The sequence below is a fragment of the Ceratotherium simum genome, chromosome 7 (assembly GCF_057802395.1).
Source record: "Ceratotherium simum simum isolate JZ-2026a chromosome 7, ASM5780239v1, whole genome shotgun sequence".
NCBI classification, from domain to species: Eukaryota; Metazoa; Chordata; class Mammalia; order Perissodactyla; family Rhinocerotidae; genus Ceratotherium; species Ceratotherium simum.
The window spans coordinates 57,951,094-57,964,394 of record NC_141906.1 but is presented as its reverse complement, the minus strand read 5'-3'; the positions used below and the strand labels follow the sequence as shown (position 1 = coordinate 57,964,394).

Sequence of the window (13,301 nt, the reverse complement as noted above, 5' to 3'; positions counted from 1 at the left end):
CTTCCCGACGTCTGCGCGCAGGGGGCGGGGCGTCGCGCTACGACAGCGGACGCTCTGCCCTCCCACAACCCTCACTTTCCGCTCCAACCCGGTTGCGCTCTCCAGGAGAACGCGGCTGGGGGCGGAGACCGAGACACGCCTCTGCGCTCTGCGGCAGCGTGAGTCGTCACGTGGGGCGGGGCTTCGGAGGGACCAAAGGGAGGGACCAAGGCCGAGAGCCGGAGAGTTGCGCCAGTCACACTTGGAGAAGAGCTAACGGGACAGCGCTGCAGGCCAATCGCAGTGAGTCCTCTGGAGGCCGGAGACTGGGGTGGAGATTCGGAGACTGCAGTTGCAGGTGGGTGAGCTCTGGGGTCTGAGGGAGGAGTGGGATGCTAGAACCTTATTCCTGGGGACCACGGTGGGTCCCCATGACCCACAAAGGAGAGAATTCTCTTGGCTTCAGCTGTCCCTGCCGCTGCTTCGTGTTCCCGGGCGGGAGAGGTTTCCGCGGCTGGGAGGGGACTGCATGATGCTCCCTGGAGTTGTGCTGCACGGCAGCCCTGAGTTGCCTTCCTCTCCCCCCCACCCCCAGCTCCTTTGGCCAAAGGCCCCCTCTCACCCAGGACTTTCCCAGCCCCTAGCAGCTGCCCACCCTGAAACCCACCTTCCAAGTCCTGGCTAAGACACTACCCTCAGTGCGGGGCGCGGGCCCCGCCTGAATCCGAGGCTGTCAGCCAGCAGCTGGGCTAATGCTGATCCTTTACTGCGGACGTCAAGTGACCCAGGTGCTGTGTTGCTATTGCCAAGCCTATTGCGGAGCCTTAGGAAGAAAACTGAGGATTCTGTTGTTGTAGTTCCATCCTATCAGGAGGTCCTTGCTGTAAAAGCAGCAGAACCAAGTAAATAACTTCAGCAGCCCTTCAGAGTTACTCTGTGCCTTTGCTCATTTATCTTCTCAGACTTTATGAAGGGCCATCCTGAGTCTCTGTTTCCACAGTTGTTCCGTGTAGGTGACTCTTCTTATGAAAGCCCTCGTGATCAAAGTCCACTGCGGGTGTTGGCCCAGGGAAAAGTTAGTCTCTGCAGATGAATGTAAATGCCTAACTTTGTGGTAGATTAAATGCCATAATGTTGGATTCAGCCGATTCCCTTCTGCCTTTGGCTGTCAGCGAATGTCAGCTAACGGCCAGTAGTAGTAATTAACACCGTTACCTGAGGATTATTTCCATCCTCTTTAAAATGGGTTCTATTCTGCTTTTATCTATACTTGTTTCCGTTAGCTTTTCATGATTATCATGAGCCTCCTCCAATCCTTTGCAAGTAGATGGGATTTTGAACACACATACACAAATCCTCAAAGGGCTGTAAAATGAATTACTGGCTTGATATATCAGCTTAGCAAATACTTAGTAAAACCCTGTGTCAGGTGCTATTTTTAAGATCTGCTTACAACCTGCAGAGAGCTTACAATCTGGCAAAGCAGATAAAACGTGCAAGAAGCTACAAGAGAAAATATAAAGATGAGTAAGGTATAATGATCAGAACTCAGTTCTCCACTTTTAACTTTATATATCTAAGCATCTAAGTTTTCTATTCTTGTCTTTTTGAACTGATTTTTATGATTTCAATATATTACTTTTTGGTTTCTAAAAAACTTCTAAGTATATTAGCTCCCATGTTCCTCTGTGTAGTAATTATTATTACTGATGGAGAAACTGAGATCAGAAACAGAATTTGTGGAATTATTTCAATTCAGGTTTAGGACTTCATAGTCCATTCTTTTACAGTTGAACTAGGCTCTGTGTATTCAATCTATATAGCCTAACATACAGTCAAGTAATGTAGCGGTTACTTGTACTTCTTCTCTCTGCCTAGAATGTTCTCTTCCCCTCCCATCATCACATTCCTTGTTCCTCTGTATCATTCAGGTCTCAGCTCAAATGTCGTGCCAAAGAGAATGTCTCTGCACAACCAATCTAAAAAGCACACATTTCCTACTCCCTACCCCCACTCCTGAGCAAGGTGCCCTAGTGGACACTCTTTATAGGTTTGTTGAATTTAATCCCCTTCCCTATCTATTTTTAAAATTTTTATTCGCCCTTCAAGGCTTAGCTCAAACCTTACCTTTTCTTAAGGACTATACCAGAGTATTTAAAAAAAAAAAATTTTGTGTAATTCATTAGGCATTTACTTGAGGGGGAATTTCATGTATACCTTACCTTTTACAATTATTATACATTAGTAAATGTTTTTGATGAACTTTTACAATAGATTTTACTTTTAACAAGCTAACACTGATATTTTTATTCTGTCTGCCTTTACTTTCCCCCTTTTTTCTTAGGGAAATATGAAGTATGCAGTTAATAACTTGCCTAACTATATTCAATAAACCCAAAATTCTATTATGGTATTTTTTATTGCACTGGTCAGGGGAAAAAGAGGACTAAAGTGATAGATGCTCAGCAAGTTTGTGAGTAATCATCTTCTTGCCAGATCCTGTTGTGTGGCTTCTTAGGATTCTGAGAGACCTGCGTTCTATTTCCAATTCTACCTCCAATTATCTGTGTGATTTTGGATAAACCACATAACCTCTCCTCAGTATCAGTTTCAATGGAAAGGCACCAAATGAGATCATCTCTAAGGTTCAGTGATTTTTTTTAGATAATGTTCATAAGCTTTTTATTAGGTCACAACTTAAACTTTATTTCATTGCAAAATTTCCTTTCCAAGTCTTTGCTAAATAACTCCATAATTCTACCAGTTACTCAAGGAAGAAATCTTGATTCCCTTTTTCTCTCAATTCTTATATCCAATCTTTCCCAAAGTTCTGTTGGTTATACTTCTAAAATAGAGCGAAAAATCCATCTATTTCTATTTCCCCTGTTAACACTCTAGTCTAAACCACCATCATGTCTCATCTGAAATACTGATTAGTTTTCTAGCCTGCACAAGAAAGGAAACATTCTCTTCTTATATCTGTCCTCCATGCCATAAGCATCCTGAACCAACCTGTCTTCAGAGCTAAGTCTAGAAATCCATGCCCTTAATCACTGTGCTATATGGCCTCCTAATTAGACTGAGAAGGAGAGGCCAGCAAAATAGGAAACCTGAAGAGTATTGTGGCACAGAAAAGAAGGAGGAGCTGGTTAATAGTGTGAATTACTCTGAGAGGTTAAGTAAGATGAGGAGAGAGAAGTTAGCATTTGACTGCAAGACTAGGTAGTGTGGTGACATTGACATGAGCAGTTTTAGGAGGGTAAAGGAGAGGAAGGTGATTGAAGTGGGTTGAGATGATAACTGGGAGGTGAAGCTACTATAGACTGTTCTTTAAAGAGGTTTTTCTAGGTTAAGGGGTAGAAAAATGGGATGGTAGGTAGAGGGGAATAAAAGGTCAAAGGATAGATTTTTGTTTATTTGATGTTTGTTTAAATACAGGAGATAATAAAATTTGTACGCTGATGGAAAATGTCTAGTAGAGTGGGAGAAATTTTTGATGTAGGAAAGAGGGTAGTTTTGCGTGTGTGTGTTCACCACTCTAAAATGTACTCCAAAGTGGAGGACCTTGTCTATATATATTGTTTTTGGCTTAATGCCTAGTATCTAGAATAGTGCCGCTACTCCATAAACTTTATTTGTTGAATAAATGAATGACTTAGCCTCTATTTCTCTTACCTTCTTTCAATTCATTCTTCACATCTCAGCCAGAAAGATATTTAAAAAAATAAATCAGATCGTGTCACTGTCCAATTTGAAACCTTCAGTGGTTCCCATTACACTTAGAATAAAATTTGAGCTTCTATGGCCTAGAGGATCCTGCATGAGGTAGCGCTGGCCTTCTGCAGCCGGATCTCCTGACACTCTTGCTCTCATTAACTATACTCCAGTGATGCTGGCTTTCTTTCACTTCCTAAAACTGAAGGACCCTTTCCCACTTTAGGGCTTTATACATGATTTCTCCCACCAACCCTTTACCTTCTCATCACTCAGGTGTCAACTTAAATGACGTCTCAGAAAGGCCCCTAATCTTGTAGTGGACGAGAGCAAGGGCTCTGAAGGCAGACTGTCTGGGTTTACATCCCAGCTCCCTGCTTACTTGCTATGTGACTTTGGGCAAATTACTTAAATTCTCAAAGCCTCGTTTTCCCTGGTGATAAAATGGAGACAATAATAGTATCTATTGTATACAGTTGTTCTGAAGATAAAAAGAGTATGTAAAGCATGGAATATAGCCTGGCACACCGTAAGCACTGTATAAGTATTCACTGTTACCATTGTTATTATCTGAAGTTGAGTGCCCCCTACTCTTTATTTTTATTTCCATTTCCCAGTTGTTTCTTCACAGTATTTATAATACCTTATAATTTGTTAGTTTTCCTCACTAAGTACTAAACACCAAGACAGCAGGGATCATGTCTGTCTTTATTCTCTATGCTATCTCTAGTGCCTAATTCAGTACCTGGCATAGAATTAGCACTCTATAATAACTACTGAGTAGAATAGACCAGAAATGATACCCTATATTGAAACATCAGTGACCAAACTAATATCACTGGAAGACCTGATGAATTCAAAGCCCAGATCAGTCAGAGCACAGCTTTAGGTTAATATTCCATTTCTATAAAGTGGCATATGATTTTTGTCGTTACTTTATATCAAAGACTTGGTTCTTCGGCTTGATTCTTGTACCTTTATTGATTCAATTATTTAAATCAAATTTTAATGGAAGACATTCAAAGAAAGAACAAGAGAATAATTTTGAAAATCGATTCAGTGTTTTGAGTGGGGAGTTGTTTCATTGAAGCTGAGATACACTCTTATAAAATACACTGTTGTTTTATGTGTTACTAAGAAAGAAAAAATGCCATTTTAACTAAAACTCTTATCACTTGGAATTTTTCATACTTATGGAAAGCCCTTTTTTAAAAAAAATCGTATCACTTTTGTACACAAGTAAAAAGAAAAATATAAGCAAAATTAATTAGCTGAGGTTATCTTAAAACTTCTTCACATTCAGAATCTGACTGTTCTAATTCACTTTCAACTCAGAGTCTTGATGTCCATGTTTTTCCAGGTAATATCATTCTCTGTTACTAAGAGCATTAGTGATGTATCATTTCTTAAATGATTGTCCATTGTTATCTCCGGGGTTTTCTTCTAAGATGCTGATGCCCATTCTTCCCATTTTCATGCACAAACACATTTAATGACAAATATGTCATGACTGCATCCTGACCAAAAGCGATGATAAGAGACGTATCAATTTCAGATATGTAAAGTGTGAGAAAACATTGTCTTAAAATTAGTGAAATATGATATTGAATTTGCAGAATACTTGGAAAAAAATAATTGCCTGACAGACCTTTTACCAAGAATTAAGAATTGTTTAACAATTTATAATGTTACTGGCTAAGTATATGTTTTTATTGATTTTAACCATTAATATTTATATACCACTTGACAATATTAGTTTAATATTCATGGTATCATTTAAACATCACAACATTACAATGTAATAGTTGTGTTCCACTTTGCAGATGCAAAAGCCAAAGCCTCAGAGAGCCTCAGTAGGAGTCACTAGTAAGTGATGGACCATTTATGACTCTTTCTTCAACTCCAAGTCCCAAGTTCTTTGTTATTTGCAAAATACGCTAATATAAGTAAAGATTTACTCAAACCAACTTTAAGAAATGGAAAATTTTAGCTTCTTGGATTTGTCATTCTGTGTAGAATATACATGGCAGGCTTTATCTTTTAACAACTTTATAAAGTGAATAGCTTTGTATGAACCTAATGTGTTTGAGATTACTTATTTGAGAATATGTGAAAATTTCTAGTAAAGTTTGCTTTTTCTTGCTATTTATAGAAATAAGAATTACTTTATGCTTATATCGTTGGGTTTAGTTCTTGTTTTATTGAGATATTGATATATTAGTTTCAGGTGTACAACATAGTGGTTCAGTATGGTTCAATTCTTATTCATGAACAATGAGCCTCAATAATTGACTTAATCCAACACAAGATCCAAACTGCATACATGTTTTTAATGACAATGAAGTTAAAAAATGTTTGTGGTTGGGGCTTCAAGACTTATGCCACTATGCAGAAATATAGTTTTTTTTTGGGGGGGGAGGAAGATCAGCACTGAGCTAACATCTGTCACCAATCCTCCTCTTTTTGCTGAGGATGACTGGCCCTGGGCTAATATCCATGCCCATGTTCCTCTACTTTATGTGGGACGCTGCCACAGCATGGCTTGACAAGTTGGTGCATGCCCGGGATCCGAACCCCAGGCCGCTGCAGCGGAGTGCGTGCGCCTAACCACTACGCCACCGGGCCAGCCCAGAAATACAGTTTTTATCCTTTTGAAAGTCTCAGATTTGCATACCTTTTAGCTATTTTGTTTTGCATTCAACTTATTTAAAAAAACTGAGGAGCTACCAAAAATGAAATGAACAAGAGCAAAACTGGAATATCAAAATAGTTTCTGAATTGAATTTATATTTTACTGTCTTTTTCTTTTAATTTTTATTTTGAAGTAATTACAGGAAGTTACAAAGATAGTATAGAGAGTTTGCATGTATCCTTCACCCAGTTTCCCCGGTGGTTACACCTTACATAATTATTGTCCAAAATCAAAACCAGGAATTTGGCATTGGTACGTTGTGTGTGTATAGTTCTGTGTCATTTTATCACATGTGTAGATTCCTGTAACTACCACCACAGTCAAGTTACAGATTCCTATAAATCACTACAAAGGTCTCTCTTTTGCATACCCACCTCTCTCCACCACCACTCTCCCATGCCACAGTCCTCAATCTCTAGAAACCATTAATCTGTTTTCCATATCTATAATTTGTCACTTCAAGAATGTTATAGAAATGGAATTGTATAGTATGTAACCTTTTGAGATGGGCTTTTTTCACTCATCGTAATGTCCTTGAAATCCATCTAAGTTGTTATGTATATCAGTAGTTTGTTCCTTTTTAATAGTGAGTATTATTCCATAGTATGGATATACTGCAGTTTGTACTCATTCATCTATTGATCAACATTTTGGTTTTTGACTATACAAATAAGGCTGCTGTGAAAAATCATGTACAGGTTTTTGCATGCACATGTTTTTATTTCTCTAGGGTAAATGCCGAGGTGCATGATTATTGGATAATATGGTGTGTGTTTAGTTTTTTCCCCCAGTTTTATTGAGATATTATTGACATAACATTGTGTTAGTTTAAGGTGTACAACATAATGATTTGATATATGTATATATTGCCAAATGATTACCACGGTAAGTTCGGTTAACATCCATTACCTCCCATGGTTACAATTCTTTTTCTTCTGATGAAAACTTCTAAGATCTACTCTCTTAGCAACTTTCAAATATACAATACAGTATTGTTAACTATAGTAATCATGCCATACGTTACATCTCCAGAACTTACTTATCTTATAACTGGAAGTTTGTACCTTTTTTATCACCTTTACTCAGTTCCCCCACCCACCAGCCCCCCACCTCTGGCAAACACCAATTTTTTCTTTGTTTGTATGAATTTGGATTTTTTTAGATTCCACATGTCAGTGAGATCACACAGTATTTGTCTTTCTCTATCTAACTTATCTCATTTAGCATCACGCCCTCAAGATCCATTCATGTTGTCGCAAATGGTGACAAAAATGGATTCATTTTTTTATGGCTGAATAATAGTCATATTATTATTATAGACATATAATAATAATAATAGTGTGTGTACACACACATACATATACATATATCAAATATATCATATGTATTTATCACATTTTTTTATCCATTCATCCATCCATGGGCATTTGAGTTGTTTCGATGTTTTGGCTATTGTAAATAATGCTGTAATGAATGTGGAGGTGCAGATAATCTCTTTAGGATAGTGGTTTAGTTTCATTTGGATATATACCCAGCAGCTGAATTGCTGGATCATATGGTAGTTCTATTTTTAATTATTTGAGGAACCTTGATACTGTTTTCTGTATTGACTGTACCAATTTACATTCATACCAAAAATGTACAAGTGTTCCCTTTTCACCAAAAAGTTCTTATCTTTTTGACAGTAGCCATACTGACAGTTGCGAGGTGATCTCTCATGGTTTTGATTAACATTTCCCTGATGATTAGTGATGTTGAGCACCTTTTCACCTACCTGTTGGCCATTTGAATATCTTCTTTGGAAAAATGTCTATTCGTGTTTTTTGCCCCCTCCCTTGTTTTTTTTTGAGGAAGATTGACCCTGAGCTAACATCTGTTGCCAGTCTTGCTCTTTTTGCTTGAGAAAGATTGTCCCTGAGCTAACATCTGTGCCAGTCTTCCTCTATTTTGTATGTGGGATGCCGCCACAGCATGGCTTGATGAGTGGTGTGTAGGTCTGCACCCGAAGTGTGAACACGTGAGCCCTGGACCGCCAAAGCGAAGTGTGCAAACTTAACCACTGTGCCACCAGGCCATCCCCTTTTCCCCATTTTTCAATTTGATTATTTGGAGTTTTTTGCTATTGAGTTGTATGAGCTCCTTCTATATATTGGATATTAACGCTTTATCAGATGTGTGGTGTGAGAATATTTTCTCCTATTTCGTAGGTTGACTTTTCATTTTGTTAATCATTTCTTTTACTGTGTGGAAAATTTTTAGTTTGATATAGTCACACTTGTTTATTTTTTGTTTTACTGCTTGTGCTTTAGGTGTCATATGCAAAAAATTATTGCTAATATCAATGTCAAAGAGATCATTCCCTTTTTTTTCTTCTAAGATTTTTGTGGTTTCAGGTCTTACGTTTAAGTCTTGAATTGATTTCAAGTTAATTCTTTGTGAGTGATGTGAGATAGGGATCTAGTTTCATTCTTTTGCATGTGAATATCCAGTTTTCCCAGCACCATTTATTGGAGAAACTGTCTTTTCTCCATTGAGTATCCGTGGCTTCCTTGTCAAATGTTAGTTGATTGTATATGTGTGAGTTTACTTCTGGGCTCTCAATTCTCTTCCATGAGTCTACGTGTCTGATTTTATGCCGGTATCATACTGTTTTGATTACTATCAAATGTATGTAATATAGTTTAAGATCAGGAAATGTGGTACGTCTAGCTTTGTTCTTCTCAGGATTGCTTTGGCTCAGGGTTTATGGTAGTTCCATACAAATTTTAGGATTATTTTTTCTATTTCTGTGAAAAATGCCTTGGGGATGTTGATAGGAATTCCATTGAATCTACAGATGTCTTTGGGTAGTATGGACATTTTAACAATATTAATTCTTCCAATCCATGAACATAGGGTGTCTTTCCATTTATTTGTGTCTTCAGTTTCTTTCATCAGTGTCGTATAGTTTTCAGTGTATGTCTTTCACCTACTTGGTTAGATTTAGTCCTAAGTATTTTATTCTTTTGGATGCTATTGTAAACGGGATTGTTTTCTTTATTTCTTTTTTAGATAATTTGTTGTTAGTGTATAGAAACACTACTGATTTTTGTAAGTTGATTTTGTATCTTGCAACTTTACTCAATTCATTTATTAGTTATAACATTTTTCTGGTGGAGTCTTTAGGATTTTCTATTTATAAAATCATGTCATCTGCAAACACAGACAATTTTACTTTTTCCTTTCCAATTCTGATGCCTTTTTACTTGTTGTTCTTGCCTGATTGCTCTGGCTAGCACTTCCAGTACTATGTTGAATAATGGTGAGATTGGACACTGTTATCTTTGTCCTGATATTAGAGGAGAAGCTTTCAACCTTTAACCATTGAGTTTGATGGTGGGCTTGTCATACATGGCCTTTATTATGTTTAGTTACTTTCCTTCTATGCCCAATTTGAGAGTTTTTTCATGTATGTATGTGAAATTTTGTCAAATGCTTTTTCTGCATCTATTGAGATGATCATATGATTTTTATTTTTCTATTAATGTGTTAAATAACATTTCTTGATTTGCATATACTGAACCCTCCTTGCATCCCAGGAATGAATCCCACTTGATCATGGTGTATCATCCTTTTAATGTGCTGTTGAATTCATTTTGCTAGTATTTTACTGACAATTTTGTAGCTATATTCATCAGGGATATTGGCCTGTAGTTTTCTTTTTTTGTAATGGCCCTATCTAGCTTTGGTATGACAGTAATGCTGACCTTGTAAAATGAGTTTGGGAGTGTTCCCTCCTCTTCAGTTTTTTGTAAGAATTTGAGAAGTACTGGCCTTAATTCTTCTTTAAATGTTTGGTAAAATTCACCCATGAATCCATCTGGTCCTGAACTTTTCTTCATCAGGAGGTTTTTGATTAGTGATTCAATCTTATAGTAATTGGTCTGTTCAGATTTTCTGTTTCTTCATTATTCATACTTAATAGGTTGTATATTTCTAGACGTTTATCCATTTCTTCTAGTTTGTCCAGTTGGTGTATAATTGTTCATAGTAGTTTTATATGACCTTTTGTATCTGTAGTGTCAGTTGTAATGTCTCCTCTTTCATTTTTAGTTTTATTTATTTGTGTCCTCTCTTTTCTTGGTTAGTATAGGTAAAAGATTGTCAATTTTGTTTATCTTTTCAAAGAACCAACTCTTAGTTTTGTCACTCTTTCTATTGTTTTCCTGTTTTCTGTTTCATTTATTCCTGCTCTAATCTTTATTATTTTCTTACTTCTGCTAACTTGGGCTTATTTTGTTCTTCTTTTTCTAGTTCCTTGAGATGTAAAGTTAGGTTGTTTATTTAAGGTCTTTCTTTTTTCTTGATGTATGTGTTTATTCCTATTAATTTCCCTCTAAGAACTGCTTTTGCTGCATCCCATAAGTTTTGGTATGTTGTATTTCCATTTTTGTTTGTCTTAAGATACTTTTTTATTTCCTTTTTCATTTCTTTTCTAATATATTGGTTGTTCAGAAGTGTGTTGTATAATTTTCATATATTTGCCTATTTTCCAATTTTTCTCCTGTTATTGATTTCTGTTATTTAAGATTGTGGCCAGAAAACATAGTTGGTGTGATTTCAGTCTTCTTATGCTAAGACTTGTTTTGTGGCCTAATATATACATTATCTTAGAAAATGTTCTGTGTGCACTTGAGAAGAATGAGTGTTCTGCTCTTGTTGAATAGAATGTTCTGTATCTGTCTGTTAGGTCCATTTGGTCTATAATGTTGTTCAAATCTGATGCTTCCTTATTGATTCTCTGTCTGATCTATCCATTGTTGAGAGTGGAGTATTAAAGTCCTCAATTATTATCATATTGCTGTTTATTACTAATTCTGTTAGTACTTGCTTTATATATTTAGGTGCTCTGACGTTGGGTGCATAAATATTTTCAATTGTTATATTTTCTTGATTGATCAACCCCATTATCATTATATAATGACCTACTTTGTCTCTTTTGACCATTTTTAGCTTAAAGTCTATTTTGTCCAATATAAGTATAGTTACCCTTGCTTTCTTTTCAGTACCCTTTGCTTGAAATATCTTTTGCCATTTTTTTCATTCTCAGTCTATGTGTGTCTTTAGAGCTAAAGTGAGTCTCCTGTAGGCAGCACATCATTGGATCTTGTTTTTTAATTCATTCAGCCATTCTATGTCTTTTAATTGGAGAATTTAATCCATTTATGTTTAAAGTAATTATTAATTTGTAAGGACTTACTCTTGCCATTTTGTTAAGTGTGTTTTGACAGTTTTGTAGATCTTTTATTCCTTCTTACCTTGCTGTCTTGTTATTTGATGACTTTTTGTAGCAGTATTCTTTGACTCCTTTTTCATAATCTTTTGTGTAACTACTACAGGTTTTTCCTTTGTGGTTACCATAAGGCTTACATAAAATATCTTATATTTATAACATCCTATTTTAAGCTGATAACAACTTAATTTCAAGAGCATACATAAACTTTACATTTTTACCTCTCCTTTCTCACATTTTAGGTTATTGATGTTTCAGTTTACATGTTATTTTATATAATGTATCCAATAACAAATTAGTGTAGTTGTGGTTATTTTTAATACATTTTTTTTTCAAGTTTTAAACTAGAGTTGTAACTGAATTACATACCATCTTTACAATATTAGAGAATCTGACTTTGTATATTTACCATTACCAGTTACTTTTACACTTACATTCATATGTTTTTACTGTGTTAATTGGCATCCTTTTATTTCTGCTTGCAGAACTTCCTTTAGTATTTCTTGTAAGGCAGTCATAGTAATAATGAACTCCCTTAGGTTTTGTTTGTTCAGGACAGTCTTTATCTCTTATTCATTTGTAAAGGACAGCTTTGACAAGTATAGTATTCTTAGTTGACAGTTTTTTTCTTTTTATATATTGAATATATCACTCCATCCTCTCCTGGCCTGAAAGAATTCTGTTGGGAAATCTACCCATAGTTTTAATGGAGGGAGAGAGGGAGGTCCCTTGTACATGTGTTGTTCTTCTCCTGTTGCTTTCCAAATTCTTTCTTTGTCTTTGACTTTTGACAATTTAATTATAATGTGTCTCTGTGTAGCCCATTTTGGTTTCCACTTATTTGGGGTCCTTCGGGCCTCATGGCTCTGGATATCCATTTCTCTCCCCAGGTTTGGAAGTTTTCAACCATTATTGCTTTAAAAATACTTTCTGTTCCTTTCTCTTTCTCTTCTTCTTCTGAGATTCCCATAATGCATATATTGTTCTTTTGATGGTGTCCCATGAGTCCTGTAGTCTTCACTCTTTTTCATTCTTTTTTCTTTTTGCTCCTCTAACTGAATAATTTCAAATGCCCTATCTTCTAGTTCACTGATTCTTCCATCTGCCTGATCATGTCTGGTATTGAAGCTATCCATTGAATTCTTCTGGTCAGTCACTGTATTCTTCAACTCTAGGATTTCTGTTGTTTTTTTCTATGATGGTTTCTATTTCTTTGCTGAAATTCTCATTTTGTTCATGCATGTTTTCCTAATTTTTTAGTTGTCAGTATTTTCTTGTAATTTACCATACTTCAAGAGCATTATTCTGAATTCTTTGCAGACAGTTCATAAATCTCCATTTCTTTAGGTTCAGTTATTAGATCTTTATTACTTTCCTTTGGTGGTGTCATGTTTACCTGATTCCTTCTGATCCCTGATTCCTTGCATTGATGTCTGCACATTTGAGTAAGTGGTGTCTTCTTCCATACTTTAGAGGTTCACTTCTACAGAGACAGTCTGTCACCAGTCAGCTCAGCTTGGGGTTCTGGATAGATCAGCTGGTAGCATCCTTTGGCAAGTGGGGCTTGCTATTAGGGTTTCTCTTTGGGTGAGGCCACTTCCTGAGCTCTGAGATCAGGGTAGGTGCCACTGGCCGGGAACAGTT

The 13,301-nt window shown here is 36.6% G+C and overlaps 1 protein-coding gene across 2 annotated transcripts in view; it reads left to right on the top strand.

Annotated features, from left to right (window-relative positions):
- Positions 1-218: 218 nt before the first annotated feature.
- The window catches only part of KBTBD3 (kelch repeat and BTB domain containing 3), a 37,137-nt gene continuing 24,054 nt past the window's right edge, over positions 219-13,301 (top strand). The window contains exons 1-2 of one of the 2 annotated variants that reach the window (XM_087433644.1): positions 219-337; positions 5,517-5,559. The gene's annotated coding sequence lies outside the window, so the exon portion shown is untranslated. The remainder of the gene's footprint in view (positions 338-5,516; positions 5,560-13,301) is intronic. The other variant, XM_014785206.2, reaches the window with a different exon arrangement.